This window comes from Neofelis nebulosa, chromosome 2, assembly GCF_028018385.1.
Source record: "Neofelis nebulosa isolate mNeoNeb1 chromosome 2, mNeoNeb1.pri, whole genome shotgun sequence".
Lineage (NCBI taxonomy): Eukaryota > Metazoa > Chordata > Mammalia > Carnivora > Felidae > Neofelis > Neofelis nebulosa.
Genome location: NC_080783.1, coordinates 189,879,586 through 189,902,747, shown reverse-complemented (window position 1 = coordinate 189,902,747; position 23,162 = coordinate 189,879,586). Strand labels below are relative to the sequence as shown.

At 53.5% G+C, this 23,162-nt stretch overlaps 1 protein-coding gene across 3 annotated transcripts in view; it reads right to left on the bottom strand.

Annotated features, from left to right (window-relative positions):
• Positions 1 to 23,162, bottom strand: part of HIVEP3 (HIVEP zinc finger 3) — a 473,741-nt gene that overhangs the window by 113,352 nt on the left and 337,227 nt on the right. The window contains exon 1 of one of the 3 annotated variants that reach the window (XM_058717828.1): positions 16,195 to 16,630. The exons of the other annotated variants lie outside the window; for them this stretch is intronic. The gene's annotated coding sequence lies outside the window, so the exon portion shown is untranslated. Of the gene's footprint in view, positions 1 to 16,194; positions 16,631 to 23,162 lie in introns of those variants that run through there. 3 annotated transcript variants of the gene reach the window in all.

Genomic DNA, 23,162 nt, shown 5'->3' with positions numbered 1-23,162 from the left:
ACTCTTACATGGAAGCACACTGACGAGGAGGCTCCCCATTTGGACTATCCTGCACAACTATTCACAGCCCGCGACTTCCGACCATCCGACCATCCCGGACACGGCATTCATCACCACTGTAATCAGGGAGCTAATGCATAATTACTCACTCTCTCCTTAAAGAGTGTAAGTTCTCAGGGAAGGACTGTTTGTCTTGTTCCCAAGCTGCAGCCCAGCCCCTCACAGAGTATTAACAGAGAGTAGGCACCCAAGAAACAGTGTTGGAGTAATAAACTCACTCAGCCACTTACTCACGCATTTAATTGGAGGCAGAGGGGACCCGCCCTGGAGCTGAAGGTGACAGAGGGGTGTTCTGGTCCCAGCTCTGCCAGGAGCTCCCCCTGCGCCCTTGAGCAAGGCGTTCCCACTCTCCAGCCCTCAGTTTCCTCATCTATAAAAGGGAGCGTGGGGTTAGACCTTCCAGGCTCCATCTGTGTGACACTGAGGGGCATACTACCTTGGACTCTGCGTCTCGGGCACCTCACCGGCCTCCCCACGTCCTGACCCTGGAGCTCCATGTTTTCTCTAGGTTTGCCCAGCTCCAGGCATATGGGAAGGACCCAGGAAAGCAAGGGAAAAGGGGCTCCCAGGCAGAAGGGTGGCATATGCCCCAGGTGGGAGAATAGTTGTCACTCCTGGGCTGCACCTCGGGGAGAAAGGTTACCCATGACCGCAGTTTGCTCAAGGGCTTTCATATCCATCGATCTTGCTCACCTCCAGCCTGATCTGCCCAAGGGTTCCCAGACGCCACAGCCAGGACTGACCCTGGGTGTCCCGTGGGCAAGTGTAGACCCCCCTCGGCACGGAGAGTGGCTCCTACATGTCTGGGCATGACCAGCTCTAACCAGCGAATCCACTCGGCCTTCTCGGTTCTGGCAACTCCCTGCTCTGTGGCCGGTGGGTGGGTGGGTGGGTGGGTGGGTGTTGGGGGAGGAGCAGCAGAGGCTGGTGGTTAAAACCCAGACAATGCAAAGTCACCAGAGTGTCAGGTCCCCCAGGGGTGGCACCAGGTGTCAGAGGAAGAAGTTACTTAGAGGGGACGGGACAGGGGGCCTTGAAGAATTGGAGGGCTGACAGAGGGGAGAGGGGTGGTGTTCCGGGCGGCGGAGACAGCACCTTCACAGCGTGTACCTGCAGGAGACCCCGCCTGGGGGTCTAAGGAGCTGTAGGCTCCCAGAGGGGAAGTCACTCTCCCACCTGGACAGCAAGCGAGCCAGCAGGGACCTGTGACCAGACCTCAGGAAAACAGAAGAACACGTCTGCGACTCTCCCCTCTGAGGCACCCCGGCCACATCAGCCTCAGCCTCCCGGGTGTATACTACTCACTGTCACGGTAGCAGATCACCATCAAATTCAGTGGCTTCAAACAACACAAATTTATGATCTCAGAGTTCTGGGGGACAGAAATCCATGCATTTTCACTGGGTTTCACTGGGTTACAATCAAGGGGCTGGCAGGGCTCCGTTTCTCCTCGAGGCTCTAGGGACGATCCGTTCTGTTTGTTTTTCCTTTTCAACTTCTAGAAGCTGCTCGAATTCCCTGGTTCATGGCCCCTTCCACCTTCAAAGTCAGTAACGGCTGGCAGAGCCTTCCTCGAATCTGATTCTTCTGCTCCCCCTTCCACGTTTCAAGGGCCTTGTGATGGCCCTGGGCTCAAGTGGATAATCCAGGATAATCTCCCGATTTTAAAGTTGGCTGATTAGTAGCCAGAATGCTATCTGCTGTGTCTTTGCCATGCGAGGTAACATACTCACAGGTTCTGGGAATCGGGACATGGACATCTTTTGGAGGCCATTATTCTGCCTATCATGCTGCATGAAACACATATCCCCCAAATATAGCTTCAGGAGAAAGGCAGCACAGGCAGAGAGAGAGAGAGTCAGGAGACAAGAGCAGTGTTTTGGTGGGGGGGGGAGGTATACACTCACATCCTACCAGCAGCAGCCACAGCGGCTTCCTGGCTGACTGCTTGGTGCACATCAGCCTTGGAAAACTCATCATGTTTCCACACCGAACCGGGCACGTGCAGTTTCCACAGTGACAGCAGGAGCAGAGCCAGAAATAACCCCGCTGAGGGGGAAAACGTCCCTTCCTTGGTGCTCCACTGGCTCTCACACACTCACTCTCTCTTGTCACTGTGGCTCTGCGGGCATGAGAGCCCCTTCCAGGGTTTGGGGACCACTGCGCGGTGGGGGAGGGCGGAGGGATTTCCCCCCCAGGGATGTGACTGCGGGGCTGAGCTGGCACTCTCGCCTCATCACCGGCACCCCTGTGGAAAGCTGTCCCCCCCTCCTTCACCGCCTCACCACCCCTGAGCTGCAGGTCTATAAAGCATCTCAGCCTTTCCTTCTCTGCTTTTGCCACCAAAGGCTGGGATCTGCTGGCCACCCCCTTGGCCCTGACCCCCACGCTGCTCTGATCCTACCACCCCTCCTTGGGCTTCTCTGAGCCTGGGCCCTACCTGGGATGGGGGCCCAAAGAGGGAAGCAGCCACTGTCATGAGACCAGATGGTCCCCGGCTATGCCTTTACTGGAGGCGAGTCCCACCAGCCTTCTGCATTTCTGCCCTGGGAGTCTGGTCTGAGAAGCCAGGTTCGAACCCTGCTTCTTCCCAAAGCTCCCCTCACTGCCCTGGGAGGTTCCTCTAAGAATGAGATCGCATCCCCCGTAGAGACTAACAAGTATCTGTGCCTTACTGTCCACAACACTTAGACGACAGGGTGTCCCTCAGGCCCTGGGAAATACTTGCCCTGACTGTTTAATCTCTCATGTTGTATCTAAGGAAAACGAGAGTTAACACAACTTCCACATGCTGGGTCCTGTGCGGAGTATTTTGTATGCACTTAGCTCATTTATTCTTCCCCTGGACTCAACTATTCTCATCCTCACCTTACAGAGGAGCCGAGAGTCAGAGAAAGCAAACAACTTGCTCAAGGTCACGCATTCAGACAGTGGTGGAGCCCAGACTGGACCCCGGCGTGCCAGACTCCAAAGCTGAGGCCACAGGCACCACGTCACTTTGGGCAGGGGGTGGGGGAGGAGGCTCATGGATGACCCATGCTGGAGGCTAAACAGGATGTTCCCAAGTTGCCTTCTAGAAAGCCCAGAGCCACTCAAGTGTCTCCAGTGTTGTTGGTATAAACCGTGATACCGTGTAAGGTTGTATTTGGGCTACAAGGAGGGAATGCAGGAGGCCCCACTGTTTTAAGTGTTTGGAAATCACCAACCCTGCCCTTGTGCCGAGGACAAGCCCAAGGCTCAGAAACAGAGGTGACTTTTGCCCAAAGGCAAGGGCTTCACTGCCACAGAGCTTTGCTGGGTTTCTCCTGCTCCGTGAAGGAACTCCCACTTATTCTCCATTCAGCCCTCTGCGCCGCTTGGCACAGAAGTTACAATCAGATGTGGTGTGGGTCCTGGCTCCTGCTTTTACAGGGCTGCACGCCTGGCAGCTTGGCAGTGAAAACAGCCGAGTCTCCGTTTCCTCGCCTGTAAAGTAGGGCCCGTGTGGGTTACGACGACAGGCACAGGCAGGCTGTGTGTCAGTCGTGAGCCGTGCATCGTGATCACGGGTCCTGAGCCGCTGTGACGGGGAGATGGAAAGAGCCCTATACTTAGAATCAAAAAGCCTCTAGCACAGTCCCAGCTTTGATATTCACCACTACGTGCCTTGAGCCACCCACTTGACTTCTTTGAGTCTTACTCTTGGAGATAAAAATGTCTCCGTGAGGGGTTGGTTTGAATTTGAAATGAAGTAACACAGGGAAATGCTGGAGGCACAAGGATCCCCTGGGGGGTGGAATCCCAGCCTCCACCCTGTACACTCTTGGATTCTATAGCCGAGGGGCAGGCCCCAGGATTCTTGCATTTTCCCAAGCCCCGCTTTCCCCTGGCCCATAATTCTCTTGCAGGGAGTCAACAGAAAACACTGAGAAATCACTCTAGAAAGCACTCAGTATGTGTTTGTGAAATAGAATAGACGAATCCTTGAACATCTGTTGAACTGCATGCACATGGCTGCTGGAAGACATAGGCCGGAGGAAATAAGCAATTTTCTCCAAATACATTTCCTGTGAAGTCCAAATGATGGGAATTGGGTTGGGGCTTCTAGGACAGGGAGGAAAATGCAATGACTCCCTTCCCGGAGGAACAGAACACGAACTCTTCCCGTCCCACGGGGGACAGACCTGGCTGGAGGGTCAGAGCCCGGTGGCTCAGGGTCAAACCCAGGGAGGGATATTCCAGGGAGCCCCCTGGGGACTTGTTCCAAACCCTGTTCTCTTCAGCATCTTCATGCAGACAGGAAAGAAAGAACTGAAAATATGCTCATTAAATCTGCATCTGGCACCCAATTTGGCAGGGTTGCCAAAATTCTGTAAGACTAGAATTAAATTAGCAAATTGGAAGTAAAGTGATTTTAAGCAGACATGATGGAATTCATTAGGACCAGGTGGAAGCCAGGGGGGGAAGGGACCCAGGAAAGCCCACATGCCCCAGGAAAGAGGTTGGCGGGGGGGGGGGGCACGGGGTGGGAAAGCCTGGCCCTGAATGAAAACAGAAGAGAAATCCGTGAGCCGACTTGACCCAAATGATAAGATTCACCCTCAGAATGTGCTGGTGACCAAGACGGCCCCATGCTGAAAGGTGAGGAGAGGCATCTTCTGGCAGACAGGAGGTGTGGGGACCATAAGAAAAGACCCCAGGGGAACTGCTGGAAACTGAGACAGGGCGGGCTCCCCAGATGGGGCCGGGGGCCCCTCAAGGGCAGGCGCGCAGTGTGTCAGCAGGCGTGTTTAGGAGCCTTCAGTCTGGGGAAAACACTGGGATGGCCACAGAGGGGACAGGAGGTGGCACACAGTCCATGCAGGAACGGAAAAGGAAACACTTGCTAAAGCACCAGGCACTGTGTTGCTTGTCAAGTATCATCTCAGTTAATCTTCTCGATGATCCTATACTGCACAGATTAGTATTAGTCTTTTCATTTCCTTGGGCTCTCTTTTTTGTTTCGTTTAAAAAATATTTTAAAATACCCACAGAAGTATTTAACGTAAAATGTGGGCAAGCGCCTCCCCACCCTCCCCAATTTTTTAAAAAGTGTATTTATTTATTTGGAGAGAGAGAGAGAATTGAGGGAGTGTGGGCAGGAGCAGGGGAGGGGCAGAGCGGGAGGGAGAGCGAGAGAATCCCAAGCCGGCTCCACGATGTCAGCAGAGAGCCTGATGTGGGGCTCGATCCCATGCATGAGCTCATGACCTGAGCCGAAACCAAGAATCGGACACTGAATCGACTGAGCCACCCAGGCGCTCTTGCCCTCCCAAATTCTACTCCCTAGATGAAACTGCCACTAACAGTTCCCTGGTATGTTTCCACTCTGTTTCCATGAGCACAAAACATATTTCAGTGTGCAGGTGCACACATAATTGTTTAACTTTCTCTGTATAAAAATGGGATTGTATTAAACTTATCACACAGAAACCTTTTTTCCAGTTAAGACTATGTTGGAAATGTCTTCCCACGTTGGGACCTACAGATTCACTTTTCTGTTTAAATGGCCACAAAACATTCCACGGTGACAAACGCACCATAATAGATTTTTAAGCATTGCCACTGCTGGCCACTGAGGGCCCTTCCGATTTCTCCCTACTTCAAACAATTTCTCCCTTGTGCAAGCACATCTTGGTGCACGTGCATCTTCCTACAGCTGGGGAATTGCTGGATAGAAGCGGGCATGTACATTTTTCATTTGCATTGGTACCAATTTAGGCTCACGCGTTCCCTTTGACCCCTGCCACCACTAGATCTCTCTTTGTTTTTACATTGTTGCCATCTGTAAGCATTCTAACGTACAGTCTTTCGGTTTTTGGTAGCTAGAGCATTAGTCCACGTTCATGGGCTATTTTGTGAACTACCTATTTATATCTTTTGCACACTTTTAAAGACTTGCCTGGTTTTGTTTTGTTGTTTTGTTTTGTTTTTTGTTTTTTAGTTGATGGAGTTTTCAGAAATAGCGATGACAAGTAACATGTAGCTTTCTATGCACCAGGACCTGCTCTAGGCTCCCCACAGGCTTCATTGCACTGAATCGACACCCTAAGAGGGAGGCGGTAGCTTCCGCCCATGTTTATGGCCAGAGAAAGAGAGGATTAAAGACTTCAAATAACATCTCAGATCACACATTTCAGATGTGGGACAGGCCAGGGTCTGAGGGATGAGTTGAACCAAAGATGTTGTCCTCAAATGAGATGTTTGTGAGGCTTCCCCACCCCAAGCTAAACCGTAGAGAAAGGACCCCTCCCCCACCTTAAATGTTTCCTCGTTCTGCCATGTCTCCCTTACTTTATTCGTGGAGTCTTTAAGAGCACATTGTTCTCATAAGACCAGGTGAGGAAATTGAAATTCAGTTTCTGACAGAGGCAATCACAGAATGGGATTGGACCCTGCACCTTGGATGGGATGTGGACATGCCTGGGATGTGCCTGGAGGAGGAGAGCAGGGTTTGGGTTGTGGGGACAGGAGTCAGGGAACACGGAGGCTGAGGTGGGGCCCTGCTGGAAGGTCTCGACAAGGCAGGCAGGCAGTGTACAGGACTCTCCCCTGGGGGCAACATGGAGTGGGGAAAGGCTGCGATCTGGGGGTGCTGTGAGGATCAGCCTAGCTCGAAACGGTCATCAAATCAAAATGTGTCCTCACCCACCCGGGCACGTCCACGGACGGGCACACGGACCAGTAACAGTGCTCTCCTTTCAGTGTGAAAAACACACCTGTGTACGTGCAGATTTCACATGCAAAAGCCAGACTTGACAAAGACCAGATTTTGGCCCATAGTGGCATTTTTTTAATGTGGTTCTTTTTTAGCTCTAGAAACACCAATGTCACAGGTGGGTTTCTGGGTTAGAGGCCCACCGCTGAGTGGTCACATGGGCTTGGTTACCCTCATTTCAATGACATTACTTCTGTCTCCCATGAACACAACCCGGAGGGGAGGAGGGAGGATCGTTTGCATGCGAGTTGCCACTTTTCTTCTGAGAAAAAAGAAATTAAGTTAACAAAATAGGAAAAAAATGTGTGAAACTGACATGTTGAAACTAATATGCAGAACCAAGTTTTAGAGCCACAATTTAGCATTCGTGTTTTTTTCAGCTTTGACCTCAGATAACTCTAGTGTTCCCCCAAATGTTTCCGTATGAAACTCTAGTCCAGCTACTCCTTGTATATACACATACATTCCTCACGCGTATATTCATATACGTATGTCCCATGTCTTATAGGTACATCTATATGAGCTATATGTGAATTCTCTGATCAGTCAAGCTTGGAAAACTGCACATAATACCCGCTTCTACGCACACGCACACACATTCTCCCACACACACTTTTTTGGACATTTCCAATGCACATCTTGCATATTAAAGACCCAGAAGTCCTGCAGTATATAGCCCTTATGATACGTGGCTGCAACACTTTTATTTTCTCCCTGTAACACATCTTTCCACCCCTCTGCACCTATGTTCTACGGAGCATGCCGTGGGCAATGCTGGAGTTCTTCATTTTACAAGATCAGAGCCTGCTGAAAAATAAAGAGCCCATCTCGGAGGGCCATCCTACACTTGTAAACATGAAACGCTTTCTGATAGACTTAGGACGATGGTTTCCTGTCCCCCGTCTGAGCATCTTTTGCCCCTCCTGCACTCCAGGGCAACACCAAATGCCCACACACCAAGGCAACGTGTGGAGTGACACGAGCCTTCTGGAAGCACCTAGGAGACCAAGCTGCCCGGGCAGGCTAAGTCATGGTGCTCTGCAGTTGTGAGGCGAGCCGGGGCCAATCACCTGCTCTGGGCTCAGAGGTTCTCAGACGGAGGGTCTCCAGAGATCCACCGAAGCCAGCTCACGTGTTTTGTGAATGGGGAATCACAGCACGTAGGGACCAAACCTTAAGAATCCCTTGACCGCAGGCTCTTTCCTTCGACCCAGAAGACACCCTTTGCTGGTCGTAAATGTTTTCCACCCTAAAAGAAAACCCGATTCGCAGTAATAAGCCCTTCCAGTTCTCCGATTCTGTTCTCACTACCTGGCACCACTCCTTCTCAGCCATTACTCACTACGATTCATACAGTCACATGATACAGCTTCACAGATAAAACTAGGTTTCCATCTGTCTGCTGTAGCATCAGGCGAAAATGAGCTGGTGAACTTTCGTCACGTGTAAAGGGCATACTTGGAATCGCCTAAAATGTAGGTCAGACGGTATACTAGGAATTCATTTGGGGACAGTCTCCAGGGGAGATACCTCCAAGAGAACATTTCTCCCCTAGCATCATGCCACACGCTGGTTTATACTTTTGCTTCTCCTCTCTCACACAGGCAGCTCCAGGTAGCACACTCGGGGTGACTAATAACAGCGGGGATTCAATTACTTAATGACCTTTTATGACTTCCCTCAGTAACCCCGAGGAGGCCAGTGGTCGGAGTATATGTGGATTTATTCACTTATTTTTGTACAAACTTACAGCTTTGGAATAATCTCATACGGACACAAGATTTGCAAAGACAGAGGGGAGTTCCCCTATACACTTCAGCCGGTTTTCTTTAATGCTCACCTCTTACATAACCAAGGTCCGTCTGTGCTAAGAAACTGATCTTGGTACATTACTATTAGCTCAACTACAGACTTCGTTCGTATTTCCCCAGTTTTTCCACTAATGTCCATTTTCCGTGCCAGTCCAGAGTCCCACGTTGCTTTAGTCATCATACTTTCTTAGTCTATGGATTTATTTTGTTTTCAAGAAATATTATCCCCTACCACCTGCAAAGTGGTAAGCTGGGTGCCCAGTGGCCCTGTAAGGAGACACACGGTGTCCGATGCAAAGTCGACTTTGGGTCCACTCTACCCCTCACTTGGAAGATGGTCCTGGGCTTGTCACTCCATATACAGAGTTTCCAGATGCAACATGGAGGTGATACCTTCTACCTTGTTAGAATAAGACAGCCTTTGAGGACAGGCCTGGAGCCCAATTCACTTAGAGTCCTATCCAGCTCACTGTTATTATTATTAGCGTTGCTATAACGACAATCATGAATTAGATTCGGTATCCTGTATATAGAGCAGGATAGCTCAGAGTCTGAGCTGCCTGGCTGAGCTGACCAGGTTAGCTCCAAATAAGATCATTCCGTAGATCTTGCATATTAAAGACCCAGAAGTCTGGATCTTTCCATGTATGCCATGGAAAAAGGACATTCTTCTCAAATTAGTCTATTCAGTTCTACATTTCCTTTGTGGCTTTGCTCAAATGTCACCTTATCAGTGAAAACTTCCCTGACGATCCTACAAACGAGGGCCCCCTGGATCCCTCCCCCTGGCATTCTCTAGCTTCCTACCCTGCTTTATTTCCCTCCACGGCTTTTTTTCCATTTGGCATATTACACATTTTGGTGCCCCTTTTGCAATGTATGCCTCCCTCTGCTGGTTTCTAAGCTCCAGGAGAGCACTGACTGCTGTCTGTTTTGACCACTGCTGCAGCTCTGTGCCTAGAACAGTGCCTGACACTTGGTAAGTGTTCAGCAGATACTTGGTAAATGAATATCTAAGTGCTCAGTTTTGCTCTGCAAACCTCTTGCGTCCCTCCAGGTGACCTGAAAACAAACTCTTCCCAGCCAAACACACTGCTTAACTCAAAGAAAAGGAAAGCTATTGGGGAAGGAGGTGGTTTGAGCCTTTTGGGCCTTCTTTAAGGAAAAAAAAAAAAGGAGCAATGCCCCTCTTTTAATTTAATTTAATGCCATTAATGTCCCTTCACCTGCCTCCTCTCCGGGAGCAGCTCTGTCAGTTAGAAACCACAGTCTCTTTCTGGCCCAGGGGCTGTGTGCCGGCCTCTCTGTACAATCGATTCCAGCCGAGCCCAGGCTGGAAAAAGCTGGTGAAATCCCCACACCCAGCCAACCTACTCTGCTCCTGTGGCCACTCGGCGCTCCGCTCGCACATCAAAAGCCGACAGGCCTCTCAGAGCAGGAAGAAAGCCAGGGGATCCTGCAGACTGGCCCCAGGGAGGACACTGAGGTCCAGAGAGGGGGAGGGAACTGGCAAATGACACACGGTGACCCAGTGGTGGGTGCAGGACAGAACCCAGGACTCCCGGCTCTGCATCCTGGTCCTGATTCCTCTTGGGCTGGAAACACCTTCCCATGCCCACATTTCACCAAGAAGCACGTGCTTATTTCCTGGACTTCCAATCTGGCCGTCTGCCCCCCTACCCCCACCCCGCCCCCGCCGTGCCCATTCCTGGGCACCTGATGAGTTTGGGCAGCAGTGGGTAGGGGGGACTCTCCAAAAAACAGCAACACACAGGACAGTAGAGCCAAGAGCCAGACGGAAAGGAAATGGGAGTCACATTCGTTGAGAGCCAGATTCTCTATCATCATCTCACCTAACACACATAGTGCCCTGCAACAAAGGTGTCATAACCACATTATACAGTGAGAAAAAGGAAACAGAGAAGTTAAAAAATGCAGCAAATCACACAGCAAGGACGTGGCAGAGCCAGCAGCAGAGTGGAGTTTCTTCTGGCTCCAAACCCCTTGTGCTCTGCCCGACCGTTCGAGCAGAGACCCTAAAACCTCACACCCCGGAGACAGGCAGGTCCTTCAAACAACAGAATATTCCTCTGGTAAAGTAGCCAGAACAACCCCATTCTAGAGGCGAGGCAACTGATATCGGGAGAAGAAATGCAACTTGTCTATGGCCACGTGGCTAGTGAATGGTTGGATCTGTGAGACTCTGAGCTTCTTGAGAAGGCAGACTGTCTCCTAGGGCTTAGCCCCGGGCTGTGCCCACAGGAGGACACAGTCCACTGTCAGTGAGTAAATGCATGAATGGCAGAGGAGGTTCGTGCACCGCCTGCGTTTCCCACAAGCCAGGTGTTTCCCCCCAGCTGCCCTGTTCATTGGCCTCAGCGGCAGGAGAGCAGACTGATGGGGTTGATCACAAGCCTGAACATCAACACTGACCTCCAAACCTCACAGCCCCCTCTCTGAGCCAATGGATCTGTCAGAGGCATGCCGGCCCTGGTCCCCACTCAGCCCCCAATGACGAGGTGTGGGAAGACAGCACAGCTGGTAACTCCTTAGCCCGCAGACCGCCAAGTACGGCCTGCAGTGTGCCAGACTCGAAAGTCTGGTGTTTGGAGCAAATTGGTCCATTTTTACTGAACCCTTCAGTAGCTGATTCACAAATCCTGTCACTGTTTTTATCATTATCATGAATTTTTTACATTCATCACTGAAACTACTGTTTGCTGTTCACCTGCTACAGGCCAGGCACAGATATCTCATAAGATGCCTGACAGGTGGTCTCCTATAATCCATACAGCCACCTCGTAGGTAAGTGTTAGCATTCTCACATTACAGACAAGCAAGCGAGGCTTAGGACAGGTTAAGGAGTGTGGCCAAGGAACATGCTAGAAAGGAGGAGATGCAGACTTGGGTCTGTGGGGCTCTATAGCTCATGTTGTCACCATGCACCTGGTGTGGGCCTGGGTCGAGGGCGTTAGAGCCACAACTAAGGACGCACGGAAAGTGGAGGCAGAGGTAGGGCCTGCCAGACTTCCTGGGCACCCAGCTGGCTGGGCTTCTCATCCCCAGGCTGCCCTTCTAGCACAGGGCACTTCTCCACATGCCCACATGCCATTCTGAGAGGCTCTGAATCAATCTGGGGGTAGAACTTAGAGCTCTTCTGCTAAAAACCCCTCAGGTGACAGCAAAGGCCGCCCTTGGTTAAGAGCCATGCTCTCGGTCCTCAGGAGGGCATTTTCTCACATCCACACCTTCTTCCAGAGGGTTCCAAAATGTTTCTTATGAAATCCACGGACTCGTTTACAAAGAACACCGTGCCTCAGAAGCGGAGACCTTACAACTCTAGGATGCTCAAGAAAGCAGCAGTAATTCTGATCATCCACAAATGGGGTCCAACGATGTGTCTTTATTAACCACGACAACTACTCCCAAACAGTGTGGTGTTTACGAAAAGGACTTTAGAGCCCCAAGGCCTGAGTTCGAGTCCTAGGTATGCCCTTTACTAGATGTGCAACCTTAGGCAAACGCGTTCAACAAAATAGCTATTCAGAGTCTACTATGCACCCATCATCCCTGAGCAAGGAAGAGTGAAGATAACAGAAGTGGACCCAAAAAAAGCCACAATCTCTCTTAACTCTGAGTTCCTCGTTTGTAAAATGGGAGCCAACAGGTACTATGGGCCAGGCCCTGGACATGCAGGTTCTCACTTCATACCCCAGGGCTTCAGGAGGTAGGTTTTCCTGTATCCTGCTGTACAGCTAAGGAAGCAGGGATTCAGGGGCTGGAGGAGTGGCTTGAAGGAACCTGCAGTGGTGGTAATGGCAGTGACCAAGCTCTCTTCCCGCTCCACCAGACCCTCCTTCCTAGACCCTACCCCCTCCCGCCCCCCCAGACCCTCCTTCCTAGACCCTACCCCCTCCTGCCCCCCCACCGGCAGATTAGCCCACGGAGGGAGGGGATAACAGGAGACAGGGCTCTGCAGCTGACCAGGAACGACACACACGTATGACATCATGGTTATTAATAATGGAAGCAGCACAAGTAATTCACAATCCCTCCAGATGGACCACCTGAATTGTTGTGAACCTCCTGCAAACAGGGCATCAAATTTTTATTATGGCAGAGTTGGAAGGGGCCTTCGGAGCCCAAGTCTTCCCTCATTTATAGGGGTGGGGGCAGACAAGACAGGAGGGCAGCCCTCTGAGGCGGCAGAGGCAGCCCTGTCCCCAAAGCCCAGCACACACCAAGTTTGGCTCTCGTGACTGAACCATGAAGATCGGACACCGGCAACTGCCCCCTCCCAGCGGTGCTTGGGGGGGTCAACAACGAACTGCAAGTGTGGCCTCCCCACGGGCCCTCAGCCCAGCTCCTTCACGCTGCAGGGCCTCTGTACCTGCTGTCCTTCTGCTTCAGATACTCTTTCCCCGAATCTTTGCATGCCTGTCACTTCTTCATCATTCAGATCCCGGGATAGATGTCAACTCCTCACGAGAAGACTCCTTGGGCCCTATCTTTAGCTTCCTCCATTTCTCCCTAACAGTCACACTTTTGTGGTGTGTATCACTATTCAGCGTTATCTTACCATTCATTGTCTCTCTTCCCACTGGAACGTAAGCTCCCGGAACAGAGGATTAAATGGTTTGCATTGCCGTAATCCCTAGAAAGGTGCCTGGGACCCAGCAGGCACTTAGCAAACGTGTTGAGCGAATCCCCCTGGATGCTGGCCTGGGTCGCAGCCATGCCAGCAGCCAGCAGTCATTTGCTCGCTCACTCATTCAATAAATGCTTATTGAACCTCTCCTCTGTGCCAGGCGTTCTGCTAGAAGCTGGGGATTCCAATCAAACAAATGACACGAAGTCCTTGCCCTAACAGAGCTTTGATGGTTGGTTAACACAAACACAGAAGCCAGAGCTGTATCAGTCACATCATGCATGACCAAATGATAGCTGACAAAAAAGAAGAAGAAGAAGAAGAAGAAGAAGAAGAAGAAGAAGAAGAAGAAGAAGAAGAAGGTGGGGAGATCAGTATGGCAGATGGAAGGAATGAAACAACGCTGGGGAAATGCAAACATTGGACTAGCCCTGCAAGGGCTTCCTATATATGCTCAGTACCCATCTTGGAAAGCAGATGCCAGGCACCCCCACAAGCTCTGGAGATGTGTGGACAAGGGGACATGCCTATGGCTATGAGTGCCTCCTGGCTGCAGCCTGGAGCATAATAGGATGCATGTGTGTGACAGTGTGTGCATAGGAGTGTGTGTGTGTGTGTGTGTGTGTGTGTGTGTGTGTGTGTGTGTGTGTATAGAAGCAGGTGAGCATGTGCATATGTAGGAGCATGTGTGGATGTGTGGGGCATATGTGTGATCCAGACCGTGAGCATGTCTGTGTGCAGGGAGAGAAGGATTTGTGTTCAGAAATTGATGTGTGAGTATGATGACGCTGACACCATTACTCTTCACCATGGGTTCCACATCTTTTTTATTTTTTTATATTTTATTTATTTATTTTGAGAGAGAGAAAGACAGAGCATGGGAGAGGGAGGAGTAGACAGCGAGGGAGAGAGGGAGAATCCCAAGCAGGCTCTGCACTGCCAGCGCAGAGCCCGACGTGGGGATTGAACCCACGAACTGTGAGATCGTGACCGGAGCCAAAATCAAGAGCCTGATGCTTAACTGACTGAGCCACCCAGGTGCCCTGGGTTCCACATCTTTACGTGCTAAAGTTCCCAAAACAAATGACACACAGTAGCCACCTGATCTTCATTTGGTTCATTCATCAATTACTCATTTAAATCTTTGTATCTGTCAAATATACACTGCAGAGTGCCCACATAAAGTGACAAAACTGGTTCCAGAAGAGACTTACCAACTTCTGGACGTAACTGAATGAATGGGGTGAGGACACCAGGTGAGGAGTCTGGGTTCTCGTCCCTGTTTTACCACTATCTTGGGCCGCTGCTCAGTTGTGTGACCTCAGGTGAGCCACTGAACCTCTCTGAGCTTCTGCCTACTGTTAATTCAAGAAGGCAATTAGACTTTGGCTCTCAAAGTTGATTGCAAATGCAGAATCCCACACCATCAATGCTGGTAGCCCCAGAAACACTGTTTCCTCGGAGAGCAAGCACGTGTAACTTGAAAAGGGCTGGGGGATCAGCTAGGGAAATGCTTGGCTTGACAACGTTAAACAGGTTCTTTTATTGCAGTACTTCTCAGAACCTTTAATCTGCCAGTGTGGATTGTGATTGGCCAGAAGGGTGACAGAGAGCTTGCAGAATTTGCCAGACGTACTGGATCAGGGAAACCTTTACTCACGGTGCAGCTTTCAGAGCTAATATTCCACAGGACACACTTTGGGGAATCTGTTAGCAGACACACAGGACACTTATTAGTGCCCCCTTTCTTGCAGATGACTGAATAGCAATGGCATTCGATCTCCTTCAATCACAGAGCAGAGCCATGGCAAATACCAGCCCAGAATCATCCAAACCAGGGTAAGTGGCATGTGCACTGGGCTTTCTATTTACCAAATGTTCTCGCTTATATGATCTCAATTCTCCCTGACAACGTTCCTCTGCGGACCCTCATCCCCAGTTTTCAGATGATAAAATGCAGCCTGAAAGAAATTAAAGAATCTGCCCAGAGCCACTAAGTGACGGACTCCTAACTTGACTGGATCAGTTTCCACCGTGTCCTTGATCAAACCGTCAAAGAAAACATTGCATAGTTTATAGATAAGCCATCGCAGCCGCTGCACAGAGCCCCCTGCAAGAAGCGGTGGCTGACACCACCTGCACCTGTTCTGCCCACCGCCACCACTCCTGGAACCCTGCATTGGTTGAGGAGAGGGGAGGGTGCTCAGAGAAATGCCCACGGAGTGGCAGCTGCTCTGGAAACACCCATGCTGTGAGGCCGGGAGTAGCTCCCTGCCAGTCACCACACCCTCCCGACCATGCCAGGTACAGCACCCCCTAGACTGCACCCCCGGTGCCAGGTGCCATTCTGCAAGGGGGGCGGGAAGAGCCAGAGCTACGTTGTTTAACTCACTCCCAATATACCAGAGGAGCACCAGGCTGGTCGGCGGTGACAGTCTGAAACTGCCACCGCCTCCAGGGGGAAGCGTGGCCAGGGCTGCCAAAGCCCTTCAGCAGTCCCCGCCGGTGTGCTGTGTCCCACCGTGAAAGGCAGCGCCGGGCCTGAGAGGCGTGGCGGGGTGAGGGTCTGCCCGGGGCACAGGGGGCTGCGCATGCCGACGGCGAGCGGGGCTGTGCCAGGCGCGGGTGTGCGAGAGAAGTGTGAACGCGGGAACGCTCGTGTCACCCCAGGGCGGTGACAGAAGTAGCGTCTGGGAAACACAGGCGGAGAGCGCGTGCACCAGGCAACCCCGGGCTACGGAGGAGTCCCAGAGGTCCCGGGAGTTGGCACCGGCGCGCCCCTGCACACGCGCCCGCGCCCAGCCCTCTCCCACCGGCGCGGCGCCCGCCAGTCCGCCCGCTGCCGGCCCCGGCCGGGGCTGCTCGCCCGCGCGGCCGTGCGGGGCCCCGGGGCGGCCAGGCCGCGGCGGGGCGCGGCGCGCGGGGCGCTCGCTGCTTACCTGCCGGCCGGCCGCGGCTCCGCTGCTCCGGGCTGGGCTGCGCCGGGGCTGCGCTGGGCTGCGCTGGGCTGCGCGCCCGGCCTCCGCGCGGCTCGGCAGCGCCCGCTCGCTCGGCTCCGCCCGGCTCGGCTCCGCCCGGCGGTGCCCCGGGCGCTCGCAGGCGGCCCACGCGGCGCGGGGTGGGCGCGGGGCGGGCTGGCGGGCGGGCGCCGGCGGCGGGCGCGGCTCTGGGCCGCCCCGCGGCCGCTTGGAAGCTCCTTATTTGGGCAGTGATGTCAGGGGAAGTCGCAGGGGCCGGACCACCCACTTCTTTCCATTCACTCCCCAGAGTTTCCTGTCGCCCAGCCCGGGAGACCCCGGCGCCCGCCCGGGGCGCCTCTCCGGCCCGCTCGGCCTCGGCGTGTGCCCGGGGCCCCGCGGTCCGCCGCTCTGGGATCCCCACCCCCTCCCCCCCCGCGGCCGGGGTCCCGCTGAGCCGGGACGCGGCGGCCCCGCGGCGGCCGCGGAGGGTCTGCGCCTGGGGAATCCCCGGCTCGCGGCGGCCGCGGGAGGGTCTGCGTGGCGGCCGCCTCGGTGACAGGCCGTGTCACTCCGGGCGCCGCCCCTCCCTCCGCGCCCGCCCCGGCTCCCGCGCTGTCATTTCCTCCCGGGCCCTCCGGGGAGGGCAGTCAGGGAAGCCCCGGTCGCCGCCGCCCGGGCCCTGCCGCTTGGCGCCCCGCCTCGGCCGCACCCGGCCGGGCGGGCGTCCATCGTCGTCCCCAAGGTGCGCGCTCCCCTCCTAGCTCCCCCCACCCCCACCCCCGGTGCCAGCCCCGCTCCGGGAAGCCCGCGCCTCCCAAGGCGGGAATACGCCCTACCGAGCACTGGGCGGGGCGGGCCTGGCCAGGGCCTCCCTGGGCTCCGGGCTGGGATGGGGGTAGGGGGCACCCCGGGGCTTCCCAGTGGCCTGACTTTGCCAGAAACTGCCGGATCCCAGGGCTTGGGACCTGAAGCCCACTGGGCCAGGCTTTGGCCAGTCCCCAGCGCACTTGCACGCCCCCACCCCTGCCCCAGGCCCCCACCGGCCTGTTTCCCAAGGGAGCAGAATGGCCAGGGGTGGGGGTACTGGAGACCTAGCCAGGATCTGTATTTGAGCACCCTGAGGCTCAGACAAGTCAGGTGATTTGCTCCCGGTTCAACTCTGCGGAACCAGGGCCGACCCTGGGTTTGGCTGACTCTAGCCTAGCTTCTGCTGGCAGGGAACAGCTTCAGGAGGTTATGGGGACTGGGAGCAAAGTCAGGACTAGAGCCAGGCAACCTCAGTGCCCAGGGTGCCAACTGAGGAAGGCACTCCTCCAGGTCATGAAAGCTTAAGGACCCACAAGGTGACTGACCACTATGCTGACCAGGGAGGGCTTCCTCTGGCTCCAAAGCAACACCCTCAAATTCAAGGCCCTGCCTATCAAAGGGCATGGGTTCTGTCTGATCAGAGGCCACCTGGACCCATAGGACAGGGCTAGTGGCCCTGGGGATTTCTGTGCCTTCTCCATACAACAGCTTCCTGCAGAGGCTCCACCCTCCCTCCAAAGCCAGGTCAGAGCAAGCAGTCCCCTTCGAGACCACCACTTTAATGGAGGGCACCACACTCCTAGGTGCCGGTGGGGGTGGAGCGGCTGCTGGACACGGGCTGCACACTCACATGCACAGTTGCACACCTGCTGGCCAACCGCCACGCCTCCGCTGTTCTGTTGACCACCACCACCCCAGTGTTATCCATCTTCCAACAGCTCCCAGGGCCCGATCTCAGCTGTAGTTGGCTCGTCCCCTCTTCCCTGAGCAGGCGTGTAAGGCCCCACTGACCGGCTACATCTCCAGGCCCTCCGTGCCTTTTGCCCAGTGCCCCCTGCTCCCCAACCTGGCACCAGCTTTCACTCCTTGGATCTCTGCACAGACTTCTCTTCTGTCTGAAATGAGGTCTCCAGTCCTCCTGCTGTCCTTCGCGCCCTGAATCGAGCCTGCCCTCCGTGATACAGGTCCCTCCCTTGTTTAGGGCAATTGGGTGGGACAGGGTGCCCCCTGGGTCAGGTCCCTGCCCCTCACGCCACTCCTGCCCTGTCCCCACTGTCCTGCTTACCATTTCTGGTGGGAACAGCTCTTGTGGGAGAAAGTGGACATCTTGTCATCATTCATATGCCCCTAGGAGTGACTTTTTGTCATTCGTGCAAAGGCTCAGATGACAGCCTTGCTCTGGCCCCATGATGCCTTCCCCCAGCTTTGAGGAGTGGCCCTGCCCCATGGGAACCTCCTTGTGGATTCAGTCACCTTCCTGTGCTGCCGTAGTCAGCCCAATGCTTCCTGTCTCTAGAGATGCAGCTGTATCCCCACACTGCAGTCAGCTGGGAGAGATCTCCCCTCTCTCCAGATTGGGAGCTACAAGGAACTTCCTTCTCTCCTGCCGGGACTGACAAGTTGACAAATGCTTGTTAACTGAATGAATGATCTTGGGGGCAAACTGAAAGACAAAAATACAGGGAGGGGCAGAACGATACAACAGAGAGTTGTGGCTGGGGCTCCAGGGGTCCAGGCTAGGGGCTGGGGTGGAAGGTGGGCTTCCCAGCTAGACTGGATTGGCTGCTTGGGAATCTGGGCCAGGGTTTCACCCCTGGAACGGCTGCCCTGCCGGAGCTCTTTCCTTGAACTGCTTCTTTGTTCCAACTTCCTGTAGCTTGGGATTCGTCTTCCCGCTCCAGACTCATCCTGTGCAGCCCCATCGAGGCAGCCTGGGATGTCCTCATCCCAATCCCCAGACACACCGTTCTGAGCTGGCCTTCACAAAGTGGAGGAGAAGGGATGAAGAAAAGTTGTGCTAGATACAGTCACACTGGATTCCCCCGACCCCTCAAAGATCTTGCTCTCTACCCTGCGAGCCACACAGGCCCCATCCATCCATGGCCAGCCTCCAGGCCAGGAAATGTCAGCCTGGAAGTCTTCACCCAGCTTCTCCCACAATCAAAGCTACCTCTCCCCACCTTGAGACTCAGCTCCCACCCCAATTTTAGTGCCACTTCTCACCAGAGGCCGGAAGGTCTTCAGGACTCTAGCCTCAGGGCTCAGGGCACCGGATGCTTCAAGGCTAGCAACTGAGCCCAACTCTGCTCTGTGAGCCACCACACTTACTCTGGGGCCTGGGGCACCTGTCCCACCCCGTAGCTGGATGGATCCCCAGGTTAGAAGGCAGGAGGTACCAGGTGCCAGTTCCTTCCTATCAGCCCATCCCCAGCATACAACTGGGCCAGGTCTTGAGAAATTCCCAGAGCTTGGCCCCGGGGGCCTTCCCACATTCCTTCATTCCTGACAGATGAATCAGGCCCCTTCCCTGTTATGGGAACGTTCGACTCACAAACCTGTGTTCTAGGAGCTCCATCCAAGGATGGACACTGGGGGGTAAATAGATCCTCCCCAGGCATCTTGCTTTTAAATGCTACCTTGCTATTTGCCAAGCCTGGGGAGGGGCGGGGGACACACAAGGTGGGAGATGAGATTCATTCTACTACTTCTTGGGCTACAATTCAGGGAGGCTGTGGTCCAGGTGTCCCAGGTTAGATCGCTGACTGCTTGTTTCCATGGAAATGCTACACACACACACACACACACACACACACACACACACACACACAGGGCTTGGTTCTGCTGTAAAGCCAACATCACACTGTAAAGACTTCCCAGGCTAGAAGAGATTATAGCAGAGGACAGGGGTGGCATCTGATCTGTCATCTAGGAGGCTGTCTCTCTGTGAAATTTTGTTTTCAGCTCCTAACAACCAAATTACAGATACAGTTTGGGAACACACTGTCGTTCCTAAGGAGCCGGGGACTGCCACAGTGTTCTTGGGAAAGCTTTCCAGGGAGGGCTGAGCAACCCGCCCTGTAGGCTCTCCAGGTTATTTATGCTTAGGCCTTGCACTTAATTACTGGCCATCCCCTCTCCACCGCCCGTCCCCTATGGCTATGATTTTCTGGACTCAGATGCTTTGTGTTGTCTTACCACTTGTGCGTGTGCAGTGTTTGTGTGCATTCGTGTGTATATGTGGTGGGTGCTGTCTCGACGGATCAGTTGTACACATGAAACTTCAGTCCTCACTTCTCCCGGAGACTGCCATCCCTCTTCCGGGACACAGACCTAGGGACTCTCACAGCTTATGAAGACCATCTCCCGGGGTCCCAGAAGACTCAGCTCCAACCTCTCTCCCCAGCCTGCGGGCTGAGTTTCCAGCTTCCTGACTCAGTGGGGCATGTACGTCATCCTTGACCTGATGCTGTGGGTAACAGATGGGCCTCAGAGCTACATAGACCTGGGTTCGGATCGCAGCTCTATGCTTTCTCAGGCATATTACATGGTGTTGCTGATTTTGACTTCATCTCCAAGGGCTTCTGTGAAGCTTTGAAAGATACTGCACTGGAGCCCTTGATAGAGTATCTACTACCTACTAGGTGCTAAAAAATAATAGCAGTGGTTTGTTCCCACATGGTGACCTAGAATCCTTCTCCCATAGGGTTTGCCTTCATTAATGGGGCCCCCCAGCACCCCACGCCTGAAGCCAGAAGTTTTTCTCCATGCCTACTGCCCAGGCCAAGTCACCACCATCTCCCAGGTACAGGGCAGGGCAGGCTGCTCCCTGGCCCCATGCCCACCTCGCCTAACAATCCATTCTCCACACAGGTGGAACTCTCTAGGACAAAGTCAGGTGGGTCCTGCCTGGCTAAACTACCCTGTGTATTAACGCCATTTATAAGTGTGCCTCAGTTTACCTGTCTGAGCGCCCCTCCCCCTGTACCGCCCCTATCTGCCCTTTGTTCCCACCATACAGAATCGCTCATTGTTTCTGAACCTGCCACGTGCATTTTGCACATCCAGTTCCCTGTACTGTTCCCCTCACTCATACCTGCTTGGCCAGCTCCCCTTCAGCCTTCCAGGTCAGCTCAGAGGCCACTTCCCTTATGAAGGCCTCCCTGCTCCCCCCCCCCCCACCCAGGTGGCATTGGCTGCTTGCTTCTCAATGAACCTCTAGCACTTGGTACAGACTATCTTGGCATGTGTCCCACTATATGTCGTCATTTTATTCCTCTGTCTGTTTGCGTCTTTAAATTCTGCAGCTCTGTGCACAACCACATCTTAGTGCTAGGAATGTCACAGGTGTTTAGAGCATGCTGAGGACAGACTTCTGCCCCTCTGGCCATCCTATCCAGTAAATGACTATAAGAGGGCAAGCAGCCTCTAGTCCACTGACTAGGTTTCCCCAAATGACAAAAGCATCTTCCTTTCCTACACTTCAGACTGACTCCTTGGCCTTGCCTGAGTCCTATGTCTGCCTGGTTCTGGCTCTTCACCAGCATATCAGGGGACTCCCGTGGGGTGGGGAGGGTGGGGCCTCTGGTTCCAGGAAATCAGAAGATTAGTCAAGCCACACGCTCCCCTGACAGCTAGAGAACAGGTTTTCCGCAGGCCCAGGGACTGACTTGCAAGATCGTCAATAACAATAAATATTTACTCTGCACATGGCTTTGCACTTGCCAATGGGAGGAACAGCAAGTAGCACACCAACTTCTAAGGTTTGGATTAAGACAGTCTGGGTGCAGGTCCTGACTGACACTTAGAAGCCACTTAACTCCACTGAGCCTCAGTTTTCACAGCTATACGATGGGAGGATGACACATCTCAGGAAAGGATTGCAGAGATTAAATGAGAGCTGGTGAAATTATAGGAGAAAACGCATTTTCAGTATCAAGAGCAGAAGCTGGCATGTAGTCGGTGCTCAGTAAAGGGGGCCCCACGACCTCCACTCAGGCTCTTTGGTGGACACTCTAATGCATAAGACTCAATCTTTGACAACAGCTCCTAAAGTGAGGGGAGAGAATTTAATCATAACCCATAAACACAAAGACAAGGCAAACAGTAACAGGTAAGACAAGAGAAAGGGTTTCAGGAGCAGCGAGAGGGGAGAGGGAAATTCTGGGATGGCCTGAAAGCCTTCTCCCCTTGTGACTTTTATCCTATAGTGATTGCTACTGCCCGTGTGGCTGGCCCAGGGCAAGGGGGGGGGGCGGGTGGGCAGTGGGTGGTCGGGAAGAGGTCCCAAAGCAAGATCAGTGAGGCATGTTCGAGCCTGTACATCAGACAGTCTGGTTCTAGAGAGGGCTTGCACATGTGGAAAATAACTGTGACAGTGAATAGCACAAGTGGGGCAGACCATACCAGAAAGAGACATGGATGTGGGAAGGAGGGAGACCTCTTAGAGCCTCCACCTAACAACAATAAAGAAATCTGGAAATGGGCTTGCTCCAGTCCTGTTCAGGCTCACTCCCCCTGCAGCCTTTCCAACCCCTCAGGGCAGGAGGCGAGACTCCAACCTCCATCCTTCAGTCTTCGAGTCCTCCTGCAAGGTGGGCCTGGCCTGAGCAGGATCACTCCCAAGTTCCCCAAACACAAGATAAACTCTCATGTTCCACACCTTTGCTCATGATGTTCCTTCTACCTGGAATGCCCTTCCTTTCCCCCCCTTCCCACCCATCCCTTCAGCTCCCCTATTAACTTTCCTTAAACTCATCCTATAGGGTCTCCTTCAAGTAGGCTGTTTTTCTTATTTTTCCCCAAGCAACCCACCCCCTCAGTAGAATTAAAAGCCTCCTTCTCAGTGTTCCTATAACTTGCCTTGCGTGCATCAGCAGAGCATTTGGCATATTATAATATGTATTATTTGTGTCTGGTGAACAAATAATAAAGCATTTGTGTCTGATGCCTCCCTAAGTTAGGAGAGCTGAGGGTCTGTACTCAGCACCGACCAGTTGCTCAACATACAGAGCACCTGGAGGGCCTTCTCTCATACTTCCCATAGCTGGGGGGTCCCCACTGCTCCCCTAGGAACTCCAGACACTTAACACAGCCACGCTCCCTCCATCCTGGAAACCAGCCCCCTGAGGCCTGTCTCCCGC